Source organism: Diabrotica undecimpunctata, chromosome 7 (assembly GCF_040954645.1).
Source record: "Diabrotica undecimpunctata isolate CICGRU chromosome 7, icDiaUnde3, whole genome shotgun sequence".
Lineage (NCBI taxonomy): Eukaryota > Metazoa > Arthropoda > Insecta > Coleoptera > Chrysomelidae > Diabrotica > Diabrotica undecimpunctata.
Window position 1 is genome coordinate 42,963,056 of NC_092809.1, and position 22,960 is coordinate 42,986,015.

At 33.8% G+C, this 22,960-nt stretch overlaps 1 long non-coding RNA gene across 2 annotated transcripts in view; it reads left to right on the forward strand.

Annotated features, from left to right (window-relative positions):
- LOC140446260 (uncharacterized) overlaps positions 1 to 22,960 on the forward strand; it is a 161,303-nt gene that overhangs the window by 124,544 nt on the left and 13,799 nt on the right. For both annotated transcript variants that reach the window (XR_011951480.1, XR_011951481.1), the window contains exon 5: positions 17,652 to 17,677. This is a non-coding gene — a long non-coding RNA (uncharacterized lncRNA). The remainder of the gene's footprint in view (positions 1 to 17,651; positions 17,678 to 22,960) is intronic.

The window sequence follows — 22,960 nt, forward strand, 5'->3', positions numbered from 1 at the left end:
TTCATATTTTTATCTCTGTACAGAAATGCATTTATACCACCTATGTCAATGAAGTTACTAGAGGCCACCGCTTTGTATTACGGTTGCATAATATTCCTTGGCCATTTTATCCACTATCTACTGCAAGTCAAGTGTTTGTTATAGTCCAAAATAATTTGGGGATTATAAGCTGTTTTTCACCAGACATATTTAGGTCAGAATGTTGCGTGCTAAGTAGCAGAACACTCCTATTTTTTTCTCGGTACATAAGAAACTAAAATGGCATCTTTTGTATACAAAATTTCGCTTGAATGTTCCGCTCGGTTTTGGTCGGGGATAGATTGTTTGGATACCTCTTTACGATTTTTTCTAATTGTCCCTGTAAGTGTAAAGTTCTTTTGATTACCAGTATCGAGGTGAAAAAGTTGTCCGTGGTTACACCATAATCCTAATCCATTTACTAAATCCAAAACGACACGCCAATAGAAAAAACCATTTAGCACTATTTGTATGATGTCGCTATCTATAATTATTACTTTGCTCTTTTTCAGCTATGTTATTTGTCATTCCTATGTACCCTTCCAGCACTAGTCGAATCACAGAGTAACCAAATTTTTATGCCATATTTATCTAGCTTAGATTTCATGTAGACTCTGAATGCACATCTTCCACGAAAAAGCACAAGTTGTTCGTCGATCAGGGCTGGGAGTGGTCGTTTTACAGTTTTAGTCAAAAATGTCATGTTTTAGTCAAGCAAAAACTTCATTATGTTACTGGACATTGTTTCACGGAAAACACGTTTCTGAAACGCTGAGTTTTTTGTACTCCATAGCTCCAAAATTGATTCGTGATTTGCCTTAGAGCATACACCAAAAATAATAACTCGATAAAGGCATATAGTTCTTCCCTACTGACCCTCCAATAATTTGGAGTCCTGAAATAAAGTTATCGCCTTAAAATTATGGACCAATGTCCATAATTTCATCGCAAAATAAGTTTAAACGCTTCTGTCTCCATGGTAAAATTTGAGCTGTACTCAGTTCTACCAGGCCTTTTAGCTAGGATGTTCCTTGCTAAACGTTTGAAGCTTTTAGGATTTTGTCTATTCCATAATTTGCCATCTTTGTGGTCTGTTTTTCACCATATTAGCCTTCTAGCTTCTCTAGCAATACATGCTCGTTTTCTGATATTATTTCATCTTTTATGCCATCATAGAAATCGCTTGCAGTAACTATCTGGCGTAACTCAGCTGTGGTAAGATATTTGCCTGCCATATCTCAATGCAATCAATACAAAACAATAGGAAACTATATTTACGCCAGGAAACAATAATAATGACTACCTGAAGTAGATAGTAACGTCGTAAATCGCAACAGACACAGTCTAAAAATCGATTTTGATAGTCCGTAGTGCAAAATTACTCTGAATTTCACATAACAGAGGGAATTTATTTAACATAAAATTGGAACATGGAAGGCCAAGGGCTGTCTTTGACCCCAATTTCAAAAAATATTTTTTATTTGTGAAATACAGGGAATTTTTTTATTACAAAATTTGAGGGTATTTAGAATGATGTTATACTCAGATATAATAATATTGAGTTAAAAATTGAAAATATTTCTGAATTTTTTAAATAAAAATATACATTGGGGTCAAAATTGACCCCCCTTTTTCATCCGAAGGTTAAAATTAATACAATCCAGTATAAAAATCGATTTTTAATGTTTTTGCACAAATAATCAACAACCGTTTAATTATGTATTTTGCGTTGCAGTTTCTGTCGGTAGGTAATTTCCATAAAGAATAATACGGGTGAAAAAACTAATTAGGAATCATGTACATGCTTACGTCACGACTGACGTTATTTCCAGATCGTTCAGATGTAACTTGTCGGACAAGGTGTATTAGTCACTTCCAAATTATTCACAGCCATAACATGCTTACAGACTATTTGATACCAGCTCGAATAATAAATATTTATTCATATTATTCTACAGACCTGATTTTATAAAAAGAAAGAAAGGATTTGGTTCTAAACGATACAATCCTTAAAAATTAAATTTTTACTTTATGAACATTTTTTGTAGGTGAATCCAAACTACGATTCCATGTATCAATCAAAAATTAATTATTAAAATTCGAAGAAGCTGTGAAATTGTCTAGTCATTAGCGGAAGTTTGCAATTTAGCCATCCATTTAGCCATCTTTTACTTCATTAATGCCATGACAGTTATGATATGACATTTTCAAAATAAAGAATGTTTGTATAGATATTTTGCAAATATATTTTAACAAAATTAAATTAAAAATTGATATTGGTATGGTGCTTGACTAAACAGTTTGCAAATTCTGTGCGGTTTTTTAAAGATATTAGCATAATTATTACCTAAACAATGGAGATATCCTTAAGACAGTCCTTATCTAAGATGAAGCTTGATTTATCCTGTATTTATTTAGAAAATACGACGTGGTACTTCTTGCTCATTTAGATGATCTATTTGATTATATAAAACCTGCGAATAGAGTCGTTTCTGGAACAGATCGTTAAGATTTTATCGCTATACTGGTAGTGTAATATGAAATCACAATAGGTCTGCTTCAATTTCTCTACATATTGCTTCGTCCTTTACTGTTTTCTTTCATTCTACCTGCATTCGTTTAGATATAATTTCGTCTTTATCTTCCACTTTTTTAAATAAAAGAAAAGAAATCGTAATAAAAAATTGCTTTACGACTACACTATAGAGCAGGGGTTCCCAACTAAATTTTTCCAAGGACCCCTTCATCAAGGTACTACAATGACGAGGACCCCCACTATTTCCTAAAGACACAAACCTAAAGTTACCTGAAAAGAGCCTAAATATGTGAAAACAAATCAAACTAATGCTATTTAGGATTTATTTGTGAAAATACAGAGTACCTACACAAGTACATTATTAGTTTTAATTTTCACTCCTCAATTAATGAGATACGTTGAATTTAACCTTAGAATCCATTATTTCTGTAATGTTAAGTTCCAAACTTGAAACTTTCACTCTGAAATCCGACCGCATGTCAAGCCGATTCCTATATTTGTTTTTCATGAAGCACATGGAAGAAAATGCTTGCTCACACCGATAGGTTGTTGCAAACGGAAGGATTTTTTTCATGGCCTTGTCTCCAAGTTCTTTGTAATCCTTGCGTGCTGTTGCCCAGAAGTCTGCTATTTTCGCGCCATTAAAAATGTCCTTCATCGTACCACAACTCGACAAATCCACAAGCTTATCTTGTTCTTCTTCTGTAAGGCCTTCGATTTGTTCAATTGCTTGACAGCTGAAAGGATTTCGAATCCAACCATCGTCAGGTTCAGGGAAGTATATCTAGGCTGCGTAGGTGCTCGGCTGCGTTGATCTTTATCGGGTCAGGTAAACTCTGCTCTGCAGACTCCAAGAACTGTTTCAAATTAGGAAACTTAGTGAACGACTCGTTTTCAATCCTTGCCGCCCCCACTTTTTTAACATAGCACTGATCTTCTACTTTGAACATATCTACATGTTTCCCTTGCAAACTGAAGTTTAATACATTCAAGTGTTCAAACACGTCAGCTAAGTAGGCAGTTGAGCAAGTTCAAAAAATCTTGTCAATATCCTCCCTCGAGAGAGCCACCTTACTTCCGTATGAATAAGAAGGTGTTCATGCTCACTGCAAATCTCTTTGCACAACAAAGAAAATAATCTGGATTGCGGAGGTCGCGTTTCAATGTAGTTAACGATTTGAACTACTTCTAAGTCTAACTAACTAAGTCTGATCATTTATAATACCTTTTATTATAGTTCTCTTATCACAAGTTGGCTTTTCCAACACTTCAGTAGATTTTTTTATTCCTTTTTTTTTTGTTAAATAGAAAGCTGTTTTTAAATTTTTTATTTGTAGGTTCTGTTAACAGTTCCTCTCTAAAAGTAATTTTATCGGAAAGTAGACTTTCCTCAGGAGTTTAATTTAAAATTGTAGTAGTAGCAGTCAAATTTTTTGCCATAGTTTTCAAGTGATTATAAGAATAGTCTTCCGTTTTAATCTTTGAAGCAATATTTAAAGCCTTTGCTTCAATTTCTTCTTTCAAGGCAAATTTCTTTTTCTGACTCACACTTTCTATTAGTTTATTGATGTGCATGTTTCCATCACTAGTATGCAGTTCTTCATTTTTTATTATAAAATTGCGTAAATGATTTGTATTGATAAATCAACTGTTTTTCTTGGTAGAAAATGCTGGGTTTAAGATACTGCTAATCCTCAATATAAAACACCCGAGTTCTAATGCCCACCACTCACGTTCCAACGGCATAGTACGATTTTGTCGAATACAATTGCAGTAGAATGTAATTGTATTGATGTTGAAAATCGGATGGGAACACACACACACGTACCGATTTTGCAGTATGAGTTTTACTTTAAAATGAAAAATATGTCGATAACGATATACTTTTAGCCGCTCTTGTTCTTTGTACAAACGAAAAAAATACAAAAAACGTAGATGGTGGTGTAAGGCTTGGTTGCTAAAAAGGCATACATACTGTCACGTACATTTATTAGAAGAATTGCGATTATATCCAGGCAATTTTAATTCCCTTTTGTAACATGTTCGAAAATTATTAATTTTCTTCTTTGCCAACTCTTCATTAGTATCCGCTTTCACTTCTTGAAATTTAGCAACCAAAAAAGACACTCTTGTTCTTTATAAATGCCAAAGAAATCTCTTAAAAACTTCTAGCTGTAAGCCGTTTCCGAAATTTATCAGCAAATAATTTTTTTGCAGTTGTGCGATTTTGCCGTTGTCATAATATACATGATCAAATTTACGACCCAACCAACTCTGTCGTACTGCTGCAGACTGACTTGTTTATCTGCCATCAAATCGCGCCGATTTGGTCTAATGTTGCAAATACACGATCAAATTACGTTCAATTTTGTAGCATTCGACAAAATCGTACTGCAGCGTTGGAACGTGAGTAAATATGAACGCGTTCATATTTCAATCATATTTCGATACGATCTTTTTCACTTAAATTGATCATTTTTGGTGTGTGTTGAAGTGTTTAAAAAAAAACACCCGGAATTTTTAAATTTTGCGGATTTAGAGGGTCCAATCGTCAATTTTTTTTATTATGTTGGTCATAGCCCTTGTTACAAATAGTCAAGAAAAGTTAATTGATCCCATACGACTGGTTTAAAAAACGAAAGTCAAATATTTGGTCTGCAGTTAAACATCAAAGACGAAGATAGTGAATAGAACACATAACAAACAAATATAACCACGATTATAAAGAAAGATAGACGCCACTGAAATGTTCTGTTGGAGAAGAATGTTACGAATTCCGTGGACCGACCACAGGACAAGGTAGAAGGTCGAATATTACGAGGAAGATCTCCAACAAGATGGATCGATCAAATTACAGGCATATGCAAACGACCTATGCGTGAGTTAAAAGATATTGACCCGAGATAGAGATCTTTGGAGATGGACAAACGACAACCACTTCACTCCTTCCGGGGGGTCAAAATTGAAGAGAGAGTTTACATGCTCCCTAAAGTATAAAAAAAGTTGCAGCTGTATTAATTGTTTAGCTTGTCTGCTGTAGCCGCTAAGGTTCGACGGTTTTTATAAGCTCGGCGATTTTTATTTATCTAAAAAAAAAATGGATCAAAGAATTTGTATTAAATTTTGCGTAAAAAATGAAATAAAGTGTAAAAAAGTGTGTGAAATGTTAACAAAGTCCGGTGGTAAATATGCGATGAAAAAACAAGTTGAAGTTATGAAGACGTTGAAGATGATGAACGTCCCGCACGCCCCAGCTCATCAAGAACCGATGAAACCGTTTGCGTAAAGCAATCTGAAAAAAAGACCGGATTTATGGAAGACGAACTCGTGGCTTTTGCATCACGATAATGCACCAGCTCACAACTCATTGCTTGTTCGTGTATTTTTGGCCAAAAACGATACTGTAATGATGCCCAGTCTCCATATTTGCAAAATAAATACATGCAAAAATAAAGAAAACTTTAAAGGGCCGTCGTTTCATAAGCATAGATGACGTTAAAAGCGCATCGCTAAGAGAATTAAAGGCTATCCCAAAGATCGAGTTGGAGAAGTGATTCAAGGATTGGCAAAAGCGTTGGCACAAGTGCATAATATCTGATGGGGACTATGTACTTTGAAAGAGACAACGTTAATGTAGACGAATAAATAAATATTTATTTTCAAGAAACGAAAATTCCGGGTATTTTTTGAACACACTTCATATGTATTTCTTACTACATTGTTTTAATATAAAAACACATCTTAAGACACGAGTTTACGTTTTTATTCTCACTGACTAGTAAATAAATTAATAGGCTTACACATTGTCAGGATGGAACTGCGAGCATTTTGAACATTTGAAGTGATTTTTTGAAATTATTATTCTCATTGGTCTTAATCAATTAATTTACCTATTCTTATATAATATAAAAACTTGGCATACATGACTTAGGAATAACAAGTTCTGCAAAAATATACAGTGTGTGTCGTCCCTCTTAACTTAAATAAGTGTGGGGTATTTCCGGTGAAACCGGAAATAGAGTAGTAACAAAAAATATAGCATCGGATGCGGTATGTGTCATTGTATAATCGCATGCAAAATTTCACGAATATCGTCTTTTTTTGTTCCAAAGATATTTACTTGGTTCCATACTTTATCCCAACTCTGTATATCATAGAATCTTTTTCGTAAGTTTTTAATGGTTTTTGGAGAAATAAAATTAATTTTATTTTTTTGTCCTCAAATCGGTTTGTGCATATTTCAATGATTAGAAGCGTTATATTGTATTATTTGATGAAGTATATTTAAAAAAAAGTAAAGTATCTTGCAGATCACGAACATATAAGTAATAAATCATTTGTATGGGTTTAAATAAGGCTCGTAATAATAACGTAATGGAAGGTTTCATATGCTATAATGAATTTTATAATATTAGCTTTGTCAATAAACCTTGTTTTGTTTGTGATGGGTACAAAAATGATATTATCTTTATATAATTTTTACTATCAGCTACCATCAGCAAAATACTTCCTGTTCGTTTGGAAACTATGGGAAAATCATATATGAATGCACTAAATTTGTTGTTTTTGAATTAAACTCGTAAAGTTAGTTTCATTAATGGGAATAAATACATAGATAAAAATACACATATATAAATAAAATTTGACGTTAACATTTAAAGTGACCGAAGTGAAAAAAAATAGACAAAATGATGAGAAGTGAAAGTGGATGAGATGAATTAATGATCCTAAATACTTAAAATAGATGAATGCCAGATAGATAACAGTGAAAGACACAATGGCAGACTAGAAACTAGAGAGTATTTGGAGGCTTCGTGTCCAAAAATAGATATAATCAGGCATTATATATTTCACAATACCTATACGTCTCAAATTTGGCATTACACGCTTTTTTGTCTCAAAATACACGCATGTGTTAAGCGATGTAAATATTTTTTTTTTCTCTACTTCATACAGTGGTCGGTGGTATCAAGTATCTATTGTTTCTCTTGACCTGATATTTTCAAATAGTTTTTAAATCTTTCAGATTTTTTTTGGTCTTTTTTCTGTTCTCGCGTTTTATGTTCTTTCGGAATCTCCTCATTAACGGTATTAGATCTAATATGTGTGCTGCTGATGCTAACATATAGAGATAACTTATTTCAATATCGTTTTTTTACCATCATATAAATACTTCGATCTCTGGTTATATTTATTCCCTGGCTGCTAGTGATAAGTGACAACTTGACATTTGACAATACAATAAAAGTGCACGATACGACAATTTATACCAGTTTATCTCGTAGTAAGTAGTACACTACTTGAGAATAAGTAAACAAATTTAGACAAAACAAAAACGTATACTAGGAAATTTTTTAATTATTTGTTTACTGTTTTTTAAGTAAAGTTCTACGAGATAAAGTTGTAAATTATCGTATCTTACATGCAGTCTGAACGAGCTGTTAAAACTGTCAATTTTTATTTGATGCGCGGTCGTGATGCATAAATGCATGTTCTGTGCTGACACTGACATATGATATGCACATAACCTAACATTTTCCATGTGAACAATTCCGTATAACAACAGTGTTAACTGTTGTATAACAGTATACAGTGTATAACTATTTTCCTAATTTAATATGACTCGATTTGTAAGAGCTAAAGGCTCAAAGGCATCAGGTGAACGCGTTCCAGAAGAAACTACACCCTGGAACCAAATGAAACGTATTAGATAAAGATAAAAATATAATCCATACATCGGTTGGTAATAAAATGTTTGAAAGGGAGAACTGATTGTCTCAAGTTGGTCATTCAGAATTATATTTGTGTTTTTTAATTTGTTAATTTCCATAGATAAAGATAGCTTGTTAGCTAACAGAAATTCCGATGTCAAAATACAACTTCGAGACAGAATTAAATATCATTAAGCAAATAGCAGTAAACAATGGATACAACGAACAAACAATTAATAAAATTTTAAATCAAAAACTACACAAGAAAGCCCTGACCATTTCCATTTCCACCACCAAAGAAAAAACCCAGTACCTTCTGCTCGATTACATATATAGGCAAAATATCAACAAAAATAGCCAAACACATAAAAAAGAAAGGAATAACACCAGTTTTCAGAACAAATAACAACTTAGGCAAATATATTAAAAACAACAAGAGCCAAAATAAAAAACTTACACAGTGGTGTATACAAACTTAAATGTGGCGACTGCCCAAAAACTTACATCGGTCAAACTGGTAGAAATTTTAATAAACTAATAGCAGAACATAAAAGAGCTTTCAATAATAGAAAAACAGATTCTACACACGTACTTCACCTTCTAGATCATAATTATTCTTTTAATGACGAATTTAAAATTCTTCACATTCAAAATAAAGGCCTTAAGCTATCTTTGTTAGAATCTATCGAAATTAACAAATTAAAAAACACAAATATAATTCTGAATGACCAACTTGAGACAAACAGTTCTCCTGTTAGAGGAGAAGGAGAAGACTATAAAGTGTAAACAAACGCATGCCAAAAATAGATCACTTGAGAAAGGCAATCAGCCGAAACAGCTGTAGTGATAAGAGTTTACAATAAATTTTGTGGAAGTTTTTGAAAACAAAGTTTTCAGTGTTTTATTGTTACATAAAATGAATTTCCATCAAGTAACGGTCGAACCCATCAATTAAGATGAATGTTTTCGTCTTCTATGAAAAATTTTTGGCATTCTCTCCTATTTCCAATCTTTAGTCCATAGGCTTTTTTCTTCTTCATTCCACGGATTATGCGTTTGTTTCGGCATCAAATTCCGTTATATATTTTCAAAAGAGAATAAATTGAAATGGAAGAGTTAGAATACAAACAGTGCACACGCAATATCTTTTAAAAAGCAGAGAAATGGCTGGCGTCTATCCTAAGAAAACTCCTCATACAATAATTATAGACTCGACAGGAAAAATGATGATTAGAAATTACTGAATTAGTCCTTATGGACTAGGGTGCATTTTGGTGAATTCTATGCACTTTTCATATAGATCTACAAAAAAGGTCTCAAAATTAAATTTCTTATCGAAATGTTAAGTCAAAAATAATTTTTTTGACAAAAATATATTAAAAACCCAAGCAAGAAATCATATAAAAACGTCATTTTTATTTTTTAAACCATATTTCCACGGAGTTATGTATAGCATAGAAAAAAAAATTCCATCCTTCCTCTTCAAAATGGCGTGTGGTAGAAAGAAGTCTTTAGGATTCATAGTGTTCAAGGTAAGATTTTTTCAAAGTTCGCCACTCACACCATTTTTGGGCCATTTTCCCTATTTTTTCGCAAATACTATTTTTTTTTCGCAGTTTTACGTCTATGTAATGTATCTAGTAGAAAGAAAAATCAATTAACTTTTAAATGGTAGGTGTAGAAGGATTTAGAACTAATTTTAAGCAACATAAATGTTAATAAATCAAAGGATAAGTTTAGCAGATGAACAACAGGGTTTTCGTAGTGGAAGATCGTGTACAGATGCAATATTCGTTATAAAGCAGATCACTGAGAAATCACTCGAGTATAATAGACCAGCATTTCTGTGTCTGATTGACCTAAAAAAGCGTTTGACAGAGTGTATAAAAACTATCGAAAACATCTACCAAAACAACAAAATGGAAGTCAGAATAGATGGACAACTTACAAAACCTATAGAAATAGGCAGCGGAATAAGACAAGGGAATTCATTAAACCCAATGCTCTTCAATTTGATCATGAATAAAATCATCAAAAGCGGAAGAGGAAGGAAGAGGATATAGAATGGGAAACAAAGAAATCAAAATACTCTGTTACGCAGACGAGGCAATATTGATAGTCCAAGATGAAGATAGTCTGCAAAGACTGGTCCACAGATGTGACATAAGAGCAAAAGAATTTAATATGACAATCTCATCTCAGAAAACTAAAACAATAGTCTGCAAAGAACCAACCAGATGTAAAATAGAAATTGATGGCATCAGTATTGAACAAGTAATGGAAATAAAATACCTGGAAATTACACTGTCTAGCTATGGAAACCTAGACAGAGAGAGAGAGATCAAAAAGCAAATAGGAGGATGCCTTAACACTATATGGCGAAACAGACACATTAACACTGAGATGAAATCAAGAATTTATAAAGCCAGTGTAAGCCCAATAATGACATATGCCTCAGAAACAAGACCCGACACTGCTACACCGCAAAGGCTACTGGAAACGGCAGAGATGAGAGTACTGAGAAGAATTACAGAAAATACGAAGAGAGATCGAAAGAGAAGTGAAGACATTAGAAGAAAATGTAACGTACAGTGTATAAATTAATGGACACAAAATAGAAAAAAAGAATGGACTGACCACATAAGCAGAATGGAGGAGCCCCGTGTCGTTAGAATAGCAAGAGATAAGTCACCAATCGGCAGAGGAAGTATCGGACGACCGCGCAAAAGATGGAGTGACAACCTTCCATAGAGGTAATAATCCGCCAATGAACAAATAGAATTGCTTATAAAAAGGAAGAAGAAGAACTTAAGATAGAAAATAAGGTTTCCTTTTTTGTTTGGTAATGCATGTAAATGTACAAGAAAAAAAGTTTTAATGAGAAATTTAAAATGTAGAAAAATAGCCGCGAAAATAGTTAAAAGTAGAAAATTAGAAAAGTAGAAACAACATATCTTACTTAAAATAGTGTTAGAAATAAACCACTTTAAAGGTAATTGATTTTTCTTCCTACTTAAATGAACCATTGCATGTACCTTACCCAAAACTGCGTGAAAAAAAAATATAGAATATTTGCAAAAAAAAAAATAGAGAAAATGGTCCAAAAATGTTTTGAGTGGAGAATTTTGAAGAATCGTATCTTAGATACTATGAATCCTAAATAAAGACTTCTACTTAACGTCGTTGTGAAGAGAAAGGATAAATGTTTTTTCTCTGTGTCTATACCAAAAAAATCACGTGTTCTCGTGTTTTTTCTGCTTCGTTTTTTGAATAGATTTTTCTCAAAAAAACTTATTTTGACTTGAAATTTTTTCTTTGACTTTATCTCTTTATTACGTGGATCTCGATAGACAACTAATAGATCATGAGATGCTCTAATAAATCAATTATAACTTACATTTTATGAAACTCAAACGTGGAATAAGTGATTTGTAATTTGTAATTTACTACAGCGAGGATATTTGGGAAAAGAATTTGATTTACGAAATTTATTACAGTTGGGAATACATAAAGCAACATAATATAATGAATTAACTAAATCATGTGAACTACAAAATAAGTACCTAAAACTTTAATATTCTAATTATGAGAATAATAAATTAAATTATGTAATGAGTGTATCTATGTAAATAGCAAATAAGTAGAAGTTGTGGGAAAGTTGAAGTACAAGTAAAAAGCATTTTAGATTAGATAGTTAGGACGATGTAAAAAATGTAAATAAATATAAGGGGACCTCGCTTCCGTTTCAAACGAAAAGATATAAACTTTTAGTGCAAATGTACAGGAATCTATTTGCGTTGATAAAACGTTAAAAATAGACGGTTGTTCACAAAAATTGATATGTAGAACTAATACCGGGAATTATTAAAAATTAGAATAGATAACTTCGAGTTTTCAATGTCTCAGTGGTAATGATTAATGAGGGAATTAAACGAAGTGTAGAGAGTAAAGGTGCTTAGTCCATTACTGAAAATTTCTACATAAATTCTGAAACAATCTAATATAAATATTTATCGTTGACAATGGATTTGTCACGAATGAATTGAGTGTGAATATTGTTTCCAATACATCAAACTTGGCTGGCTCTATTGGTTCTTTTATTATCATATCGTTTCAAGAATATTTATTCCTCTGATATATATTTATATAACTGTAACAACCCCTTTTGTGCAATATAGATGTACAAAGAATGAGATATTTCCCTTTGGAGAAAAGCTCGAATTCAGACACTCGGTGTCCTATTTGGGAGTTCATCTAAGTAAAACTCACAATTGGGACATTGGTATTCAGCACACTCTAGATATAATAAGAAAGGAGCTAATCTCCTGAGTGCATTGTCTAGTAAAAGAGGTAACACTAGATTTAAAATTCAGCTACATACTTACAAAATTTTTATCAGGATAATAATATAATAATTGAATACAATATGCGTCAATTAACACGCGCCAAAGCAAAAACATCTTGGCCACCGAAAGAAAAATCCTGCGGAAGTGCATGAGAAAACGTGCTGACTATCCATCTGGCTATACATTAACTCACCAACCTCCACACTATAGTGAGCAGAATCAATTCTATCCGCAAAAGATATGTACCACGCACAATAGCTAGCTCCAATAACCGAGCTAAAGAGACCCTTAAAACTCCTCAACCCTTTGCCATCGCCTAGGGCAATTACTCACCAGGACTTCCATTAAAAAGGTCCATTCCTTCCTGCCAAACTTCTACATTAGACTAGTAACGAACGTCCTGATGAGTACTGGAACGTCCTAGAAGCTACCCCCATAACATATCGCAGATAACATAAGCTGCATTCCAAAAAACGCTGATCTAAGAGCCTTTACCTTCGTATAGCTAGTGAAAGCAAAGGTGCTTCCTCCTCGAGACGTGTTTAGGCTTTTGGCTTAATAATAAAATAAAACTCCAACCATCTTCAGCTTTTTCCCGCTCTGCTAGCAGCACTCACCTTTCAGCTAATATTGCTCTTTCCCATTAAACTCCCGCAAAAAAAAAGTTGAAGAGACACAACGAGGTATCAACGTAGCGTGAGTATTTCTTTTTCTACCTTTATTTCTTTAGTTATCAACCAATATAAGCCCTCTTCCTTTTTCCAGTTAATGTTAGGTTATTCATCATCATCATCATCAATGGCGCTACAACTCTTCGTGAGTTTTTGCCGCGTTTACTATTGCCTTCCATGTTTGTCGGTCCTGTGCCAGTAATTCCCATTGTCGCACTCCCATTTTCTCTAGATCTTTTTGACTGCATCTTTCCACCTTTTTCTAGGCCGCCCTACAGACCTTTTTCCCTCTGGCCTTTCCCAGAACACATTGTTTATAAGGCGATTGTGGTTACTGCGTATCACATGCTAGGTTATTGTTCCTTTAATTTTGCATAGCATTGTCAATTGTCTACAAAAATAGCCAACCAAATAAAAAAGAAAGAAATAACACCAGCTCTCGGAACAAACAACTTAAGCAAATATATTAAAAACAACAAGAGCCAAAAGAAAAGCACTTACAGTGGTGTATACAAATTTACATGTGGTGACTACCCAAAAACTTACATAGGTCAAACTGGTAGAACCTTTAACAAACGTAGAGCAGAACACAAAATGGCTATCAATAATAGAAAAATAGATTCTACATACGCACTTCACCTTCTAGATTATTCCTTTAACGATCAATTTCTAATTCTCCACATTCAAAATAACGACCAAGCTGACTATACCATTCCCGCAAGTGCGCAGCCACGAGAAGCACGTAATATCTTTCGCTACGCATAACGTGTCCCAGGTACTACAGATTTCTGATTTTGGTGGCTTCTATTATTTCCGTACTCACAAAATGGCTATCAATAATAGAAACACAGATTCTACATACGCACTTCACCTTCTAGATTATTCCTTTAACGACCAATTTCTAATTCTCCACATTCAAAATAACGACCAAGCTGACTATACCATTCCCGCAAGTGCGCAGCCACGAGAAGCACGTAATATCTTTCGCTACGCATAACGTGTCCCAGGTACTACAGATTTCTGATTTTGGTGGCTTCTATTATTTCCGTACTTCTTCTCATGACTTTCATTATTTGTTACATGATCATAAAAGTAAAATGGGAGAAATGGATAAAGGTTCAAAATGGAAGTAATAAATACTATTTTTTTTTTTAACTAAACACCCGCGTTTTTAAATTAGTTATTAGCTTAACTCACAAATAATGTCGATAAATATTGAAAGTTTCGCTGAAATTATTAAATTATTATGAACTCTCATAGGAAAAGCCTTATTAACATTATTTTTTCCAGCGGATATTACAGTCTCTACTATTATTTTCACCGAGAAGGAAATAGGAAAAAAAAAGAATTTATAGGAATGTCCCGGTAAGTTTGAGCGTGTCGTTTTCGTGACATCCTGGTTATATAACGTCACTTCCTAAGTTATTCTCGCGGTCGCGGAGCAGGCCAATTAACATCCGCAAACATATCCTTTTTATTACTTTAATGGCTTGAATTACAATTTATATCTAGCGTAGGATGTCGGAAAGACCGAAAGAACCCGGAAAGGACCATTACAGTATGCAAGTGCATAAATTCATCTTTAACTGGACACTTTATGTGGAGGAGGGGCGATAAATTGTGCCGTATATTCTGACCAAAAAAAGATAAACCGATACAGTGTCCTACAAGATTAGCGAAACACTTTTTTGAGATTTTGAGAAATCTGTCACTTTTTTAAAATACATGCTACTTAAAAGAAAACATGGTCTCAAAAAAACAAAACAACTACCCACTGAGTGTCACTAACGATAACTTTATTACCATAAGACATACAAGACTGTTTAAGGCTATAGATGTGGTTGTTAAGTATAAAATGGTTTACTGGAAATATCTTACTTATGAATCCTTGTCTGAATATTGTTCTGAAGCTATTTTCTTGTGGCATTTTAAAGTAGATACTATTTTATTGGAAATAAGCCACAATTGAAGGTTAAAATAAGTTTATTGGCGATTTCCACTTCGGAAATCGTTCTCAAAATAATGTCAACATTAATGTTTGTATTTTGAGAACGATTTCAGAAGTGGAAATTGAAATGTCAATAAACTTTTAGTCTTCAATTGTGGCTTATTCCCAATAAAATAGTATTACTTATGAATTGTTTGCATGTTTTTCAAAATTAAAATTACCAGGAATTTGTTTTTATGCAACTTTATTTAAACTAGTATGTATGTCAAATAAAATATCCAATTACTTCATTTACTTTACATATTCACATCACATCAGATCACATTATCTAGCTACGGAAAGCTCGAATCTAAAGTGGAAGATCAAGTGAATAGAGCAAACAGAGACGCAGGTTGCCTAAATGAAACAATATGGAAAAATGAAAATATCGGGAAAGAAATTAAAGGTAGGATTTACAAAACAATTATCAGATACAGAAAGGACAAATGGATGTTAAAAACAGCAGAGATAAAAACACTTATAAAATTGATCGTAGACGCTATAGAACAGAGCTAAAAGTATATATAATTCGACGTAGATGCAAGGTGGAGAACATCAAGAAATAGAAGAGTAGAATGGAACGATCATATAAGCCGAATGACAACAAATATAGTAAAGACGACAAGAGAGGGTTCCCAAGGGAAGATGATCAGTATGAAGACCACGGAAACGATGGAACGACAACTTACTGGAGGTACATTGAAAAACAGACAGTCATGTCTACATAAAAAGAAGAAGAAGAAGAAACCTTTACATATTCAGTTCTGTCAAATCGAATCTTGTTGCTCTATGCAACGTTTCTGTAGCAGAAGACATATAAGATTTATCAGATAGACAGATATATTTGCTGAAAATTCATTACCTCTTGCTCTATAGCAGACGTGTTCGACTGCTACATAACAAGAGGTAATGAATTTTATGAAATGAATGAATGAAAAGAGATCGGTCCTGCGCCCTTTAAGAGCTTTTCACAGCCACTACAGACTTTTGCAGCCAAGCTGCATGACGGCACTCCAATGTGCTCTGGTCCAGTGCCAGAGTTTTCCAGTTTTCACAGTCAGAAGTGTAAAGTATCACCACTTATTCCTGGACGCAGTTCTCCGTCCGGCAAGCGGAGATAACAATACTTCCGTTGCCAGATATTCCTGCCCGTCGTAAGAGGCGACCAATGGGAAGGAATGAGAGGTCGTTCGAGGGCCGTCGTTCGATGTGTCGGGTTTGTTGAAGCGCACGCTGGGCGCTTCGGCGTTACGGTCATCGGTCTACACTCCTAGTCCTAGTATCCGAGACGAGTCTCTCGTGGAACCACTCTACTCTCATTCCACAAAACCAAAGTGAGGTTGAACGAGCTGCGACCCTTATACGTCCTTTCCCCATTAAGGGTGTAGGATTGCGGTGCGTACTCACTATTGGAGATTTAAGAGTGGGCGAGGAAACCTCATCGGCGGCAACCTGTCTACGTGCGAGGAAGAGATCCTCCACCTTTCCACCCCGGAGGATAACGGCCGGGTGTTCGTAACGCAACACATGTATTACGGGGAGCGGGGAGAGCCCCGCGATGCTTCGTGCAACGCGCCGCCTCAAATGGTGTCGGTAGGGGTTAGTGGCCAGCTAAAGGTCGTATGCCGAAAAGCCATGTAGACCTGGGTTCCGACGATATTTTATTAATGGGAAACACGAACCTCTGCATGTCCTATGCAGTTGTCATGGTCGTAGTTTATACTTCTCCAGAATCTTCTTCTCATACTTCCCCTAGATGTTGAGGAATAGCTCCTTTCCATTTGCTAAAATAAGTTCTTTCTGATGGATTTTTTAGATTGATTGATCTGTCTAGAGAGCTTCACAAGCTATTAAAAGTTCTCCATACATGATAGAGAAAAAAAAGTGAGACTTCTTTCCAAGAATCTAAATGTTGGGAAATAGATCCATAATGTAAATCTTCGCGTTGTGTGCTGGTGAGCAAATATCCAGATGGAGTGACTTCAATTTGTTTCTTTCTCCAGGGCTTCTCCATACCATTAAGTGTTCAGTTTTCTGGATGCTCCCCGTTATGAAGGAGGTAGGAAGTCACTTGAATTAATGAAAATTTTAGTTTTAAATACGTTTATTTTGACGTTTCGATTTCCACTTCGGAAATCGTTCTTAAAATACATTTTGGAAGAATTTTAATTTTAAAAGAATAAAGTTAAATTGCTTAACTGTTAAAGCTTAACTCAAAATAACATTAAAATTCCACAAGAAAACAGCTTCAGCACTGTAACAACATTGTTATGTTCAAAGTAAATGTCACACGATATTATTATTTTTATTATCATTTTGTATAATTTACCTATAACAACCTTTGTTATTTATTTCCATATTTAAATTTTTCTTCTTTTTCAGTAATAAAGCAGAATCTAGTCTATTGGGTAAGTAATTATTTACAAATTACCTATTGTATTACCATTGTTTTTTCATTATGAGAATAATGACATCAACAATGATATTTTAACAAATACACGGAAAGGAAAATCTAGCGAGTTGTAAGTCGTCTCTTCTCACTGCTTATATTTTCTTCGCCCCAGGGGTTTGGGCAATTGTTGCATTCGTGCAGCTTTTCAAAAAGCGTCCTATACTTCCTTCCGTGTATAATTTTGTATACATAATTTAGTGTCCCTTTACTTCTAGTGCATCTTACTCTCTATATCGCTTGGATTTTAGAGATCCCTTTGCGTTATTACCCAACTATAGCGATTGTTAAAAAATTTATCATTGTATCCTTTTTTGTCTTATTCTTCAAGGTTGTTTAAATTTTTCTACACATATGTAGTACTGTGACTAACACCTGTCAATTTTAAAAGTTTTTTGGTCTGTTCAAGTTGCTTTTTTACTCCTTTTTACTGTTATATGGTCGATTCCATGCGCCAAGTGCGCTTCTGTAGCTTATAATATAATACAAGTATACTATATGTGTATGTACGCTGCATACTGCCTTCTATTTAGTTCGTTTCTAGCATTGATGAGATAATATCAATTGGCTTATTATTTTGCTTCTGACTCAGGTTTCACTGTTAACGACTAATTCCGACAAACACACGACACAAAAATCAAACCTATGAAAACGAATTTTATTAATAAAAGGTTTGTGTGCTGATAAGACCAAGATGGAAAGAAACAGAAATAAAGAAATTAGATAACAGATAAATCAAGAACATTGTAACCTTTGAACAGTGGGTGCCAATGGGTAACAATATAAACTACCTCCGAAAGTTGTGGAGTCAATGTAGAACCATAAAACTAACCATTGTTAGGCCTGGTTTAGTTCAGTCTCTCAGGTGTAAGAACGTCTTATCTTAGAAGTAAATATGAAAAATGAGTTTGGCTAGAACAAATAAACTAAGATATTAACTAATCATATTTATTCTACATAAATAAACATAAAAATTGAAAATTTTAATATTAAATTAAAATTAAAAAAAACAAAATCTTATCTAAGGTTTACATAAAAAGATTTTTAATTGATACTTGGTATCTGATGTTGTCTTCAAGTAGCTGGACAGGATTTCAGTAGAATATAGTGGTTAGATCTAGTTGAATTTAGATACTTTCCTGTTTGTATCTTCTGGTGACCATTGGGTTCCAAATGGCAGCTGCAGTTAATATGTCATAGATAAACAATATTGTGCTGCGGATTTCTTCGCCCAAAAAGCTGGAAAAAAAATTAGGCCAGAAAAACCAGAAAAAGAATTTAATATATAAAATGAATTTTTGAGCTTCTTCTTCTTCTTCCTCTTTATAAGCAATTCTGCTTGTTCATTGGCGGATTAATACCCTACATGGAAGGTTGTGTCACCTCATCTTCTGCGCGGTCGTCCAATACTTCTTCTGCCGATTGGTGACTTATCTCTTGGTATTTTGACGACCTGGGTCTCAATTCTGCTTATGTGGTTATTCCATTCTTTTTTTTCTATTTTGTGTCCATTCATTTATACACTGTACGTTACATTTTCTTCTAATGTCTTTACTTCCCTTTCGATTTCTAAGCGTATTTCCTGTAATTCTTCTCAGTACTCCCATCTTTGCCATTTCCAGTAGCCTTTGCGTTGTGGCTGTGTCGGGTCTTGTTTTTGAGGCATATGTCATTATTGGTCTTACACTGGCTTTATAAATTCTGGACTTCATCTCAGTGTAAATGTGTCTGTTTCGCCATATAGTGTTATTAAGGCATCCCGTGTTATTCCCATATAGACAATGTAATTCCCAGGTATTTTATTTCCATTACTTGTTCAATACTAATGCCATCAATTTATATCTTACATCTAGTTAGTTCTTTTCTGACTACTATTGTTTTAGTTTTCTGAGATGAAATTGTCATATTAAATTCATTTGCTCTTATGTTAAATCTGTGGACCAGTCTTTGTAGACTATCTTCATCTTGGGCTATCAATATTGCGTCGTCTGCGTAACAGATTATTTTGATTTCTTTGTTTCCTATTTTCTTACTTTTTAACGGTTTTTGATGATTTTATCCATGATCAAATTGAAGAGCATGTCGCTCAATGAATCCCCTTGTCTTATTCCGCTGCCTATTTCTATAGTTTCTGTAAGTTTTCCATCTACTCTGACTTACATTTTGTTGTTTTGGTAGATGTTTTCGATAGTTTCTATAATATTTAGGAGAACTTCTCTATTTATACAGAAGATGGATTACATCTTTGAGTCTTACTCTGCCAAACGCTTTCTTTAGGTCAATCAGACACAGAAATGCTGCTCTATTATACTCTAGCGATTTCTCAGAAATTTGTTTTATAACGAATATTGCATCTGTACACGATCATCCACTACGAAAACCCTATTGTTCATCTGGTAAACTTATCCTCCGATTTATTAGCACTTGTAAGATTTTAGTTGAAAGTTTTGGCGTAGTATTTAGTAAGCTTATACCTCTGTAGTTTTCTGACTGTTTTTTGTCTCCTTTTTTGAATAGTAAAATTAGTTCGCTCGTTTTCCATTCTTTCAGTATTTTATTGTTTTATAATTCTATTAATTAATGTTGTTAATTGTTCTGTCATTGCTGCTCCACAATATTAATTTTTGAGCTTACATAAGCAAAAGACACTAGACAAAAAACTCCACCTCTACAGCATTGTGGCAATGACAGAGAAGTGACATGACAAATCTTGCCAACTAACAGATATACTGTCTATTGAAGTTAGGATCATTTCCTAGAACATAATATTGTCTGAAAAAAGTAATTATAACTAAAATAAATGAACGTTGAAAATGAAAAATAAAAATTAATGATATTTAGTTGATTGAAGAGTTATATGAAGAATTGGTCGCTAACTATTTTTAGAATAAAAATAGTAAAATAAAGGACAAAGTTAATAAATGAATAAAATAACAAACATGTGACGTTTACAAAGTTACAACATCTACTATAGAAACCAAAATAATTTTAACTAAAAGGATAACAGAACCAAAGAGAACAAAGAAAAAAAGACAGACCTATAAAAAAGTAGATAGCTGAATATTGGACAAGGAAATACGAAGAAATGGATAAAACAAACATTCAAATAAGCTATCCGACGCGTAAAGACATCAGGATTCAGGCAAAGAACAGTTTATTTTTTATCGCTATTTTTGAGTTGGTGTATCCTCTTAAACGATGATATAAAAGGTCCTATTTATATTAGTATCATTAGCAAACTAAATAATATTATTTTACTTCGTTTTACTACCGTTTTACATACATTTCTAGCAACAAAAAAATCTATTTGAGAGGCGGTACTAAAGGTTTCATCCCACCTCACTATACTAGTATTCTAATTAGTTGATGTAAAGAAGGTGTAACTTTTTTAATACTAATTGACTTTTAAGTACTTCCTTATATTTTACGATTTGTCACAATATATTATAACCAATATTATTGTCAATAATGTGAATAATTATTCACCAAGAACTAGGTAAAGAAATTATTGGGTCGCTTGGAAAGTTTTTGCATTATATTAAATTTGTACTTCAATGGTTGAATTCATAATGTTGAAGTCATAACTCCTGGTCAAGAATAAAACTTTTTAATTTGTTCTTTTGATTTTAATTGAACTTTCTTTGATATTTTGTGTTGACGTATCTGTAAGTAGGAAGTTAATTTGTTTTTATTCGAAATGATGGCATTTTCATACAAATTTAAAAAAAAAACAATATAATTTCCTACGACTCTTAGAACCCAAGTTAGCCATTTTTATTCAAAAATTCGCTTCATTTCAATTTTGTTCATAAACATTAAGAAGTATAAAAAACCATTTGAAAGATTAAAAGATCAAGTTTTGACAAAAAAAAATTCAAAACTATTACTTTAAAAATAAGCCGTTCATGATGCGACAAAGATAAAGTTTTAAAAGCGAAGCGATTTACTATTTCAAAAAGGCGAATTGTAGAGTGACGGGGCAAAGTGATCTAAGTGCCAAAAAATCAAAAAATCACTTTTTCCACTCAAAGTGTTCTATGTGCCATCGCCAATAGCCCCACTGTGATTTAAGTCCCTATTCTACTGTTACCTAATTTAAAAATTGACTGCATGATCAAGTTAGCGGTATGTCCTTCGGACGTGCCGGCCAAACTGTTCTAAGTGCCATGCTTCTGTATGTCAGTAGTTGCTTATTGTTCCATGTCAGTAGTTGCTTATAAACGTTCGGGAACGTGTCGTTTTAAGGTTAAAATTCCTATTTTGCACGAAATAATGAATGAACAAGCATTTTGTCGTGATGAAACAGTTAAAAACAAAAAACGTAAGAGAAAAATACAGAGTGAGGCACGAGTTAGTGGAAATTCGTACACTACCGATAAATTTAAAAAACTAGTTCCGGCAAGACGTAAACCTAAAAACGAGGTAGGTATTAATTTTTATTTTCGAGTATGTGTGCAATAATGACGTTAGCAACAAAAACCAATATTTGCAATGTAACCTTATATTTTGCTTTTTTTGTTTTCAGGTTGAATGCAAATGTAAGAACAGCTATTGTAAGGAACTTACTGGAATAGAGAAGATGCAACTCCATGAGTCCTACTATTCACTGGATTTAAATGCACAGGGTAGTTATCTTTTGGGACTGATTCAGATACTTCCGGTGACACGACATCGTCATGGTACTTACGATGATGATTCAGAGAGCCGACGCCAATGCACTATGAGTTACACTGTTCCTGATGGTAAGGGAGGTTTACAAAAAGTTTGTAAACAGACATTCATGAAGATTTTTGCTGTTACTCCCCAAAGGATTACAACCATTGTCAAGAAGAAAAAAAGTGGGGATTACACGTACACAGACAAGCGAGGTGGTGCAAAAATGTTTAAATTCACTGTCCATGATCGTCGTTTAGTGAAACAACATATTAATAGCTTCCCTAGAGATGTCAGTCATTACAACCGACTTAAGTCTGACAAAGAAAGAGTATTTGAGCTCTGATCTGAATGTGCATAGGCTTTTCAGGGCATTTCAAGAAAAGAATCCTTGTACTCATATTTCACACAAGTTTTACCGAAGTGTTTTTTTTTGAAGGATTTTCCGAACCTATCCTTCCGTCGACCACGAGTGGATACTTGCAAAACATGCGATCAACTCAGCATATCAACCAAAAGTTCTGACCCAGCAACCAAGAAAACAGGGACAACAAAACTTGAGTTACATCACCGCCAAGTAGAAGCTGTT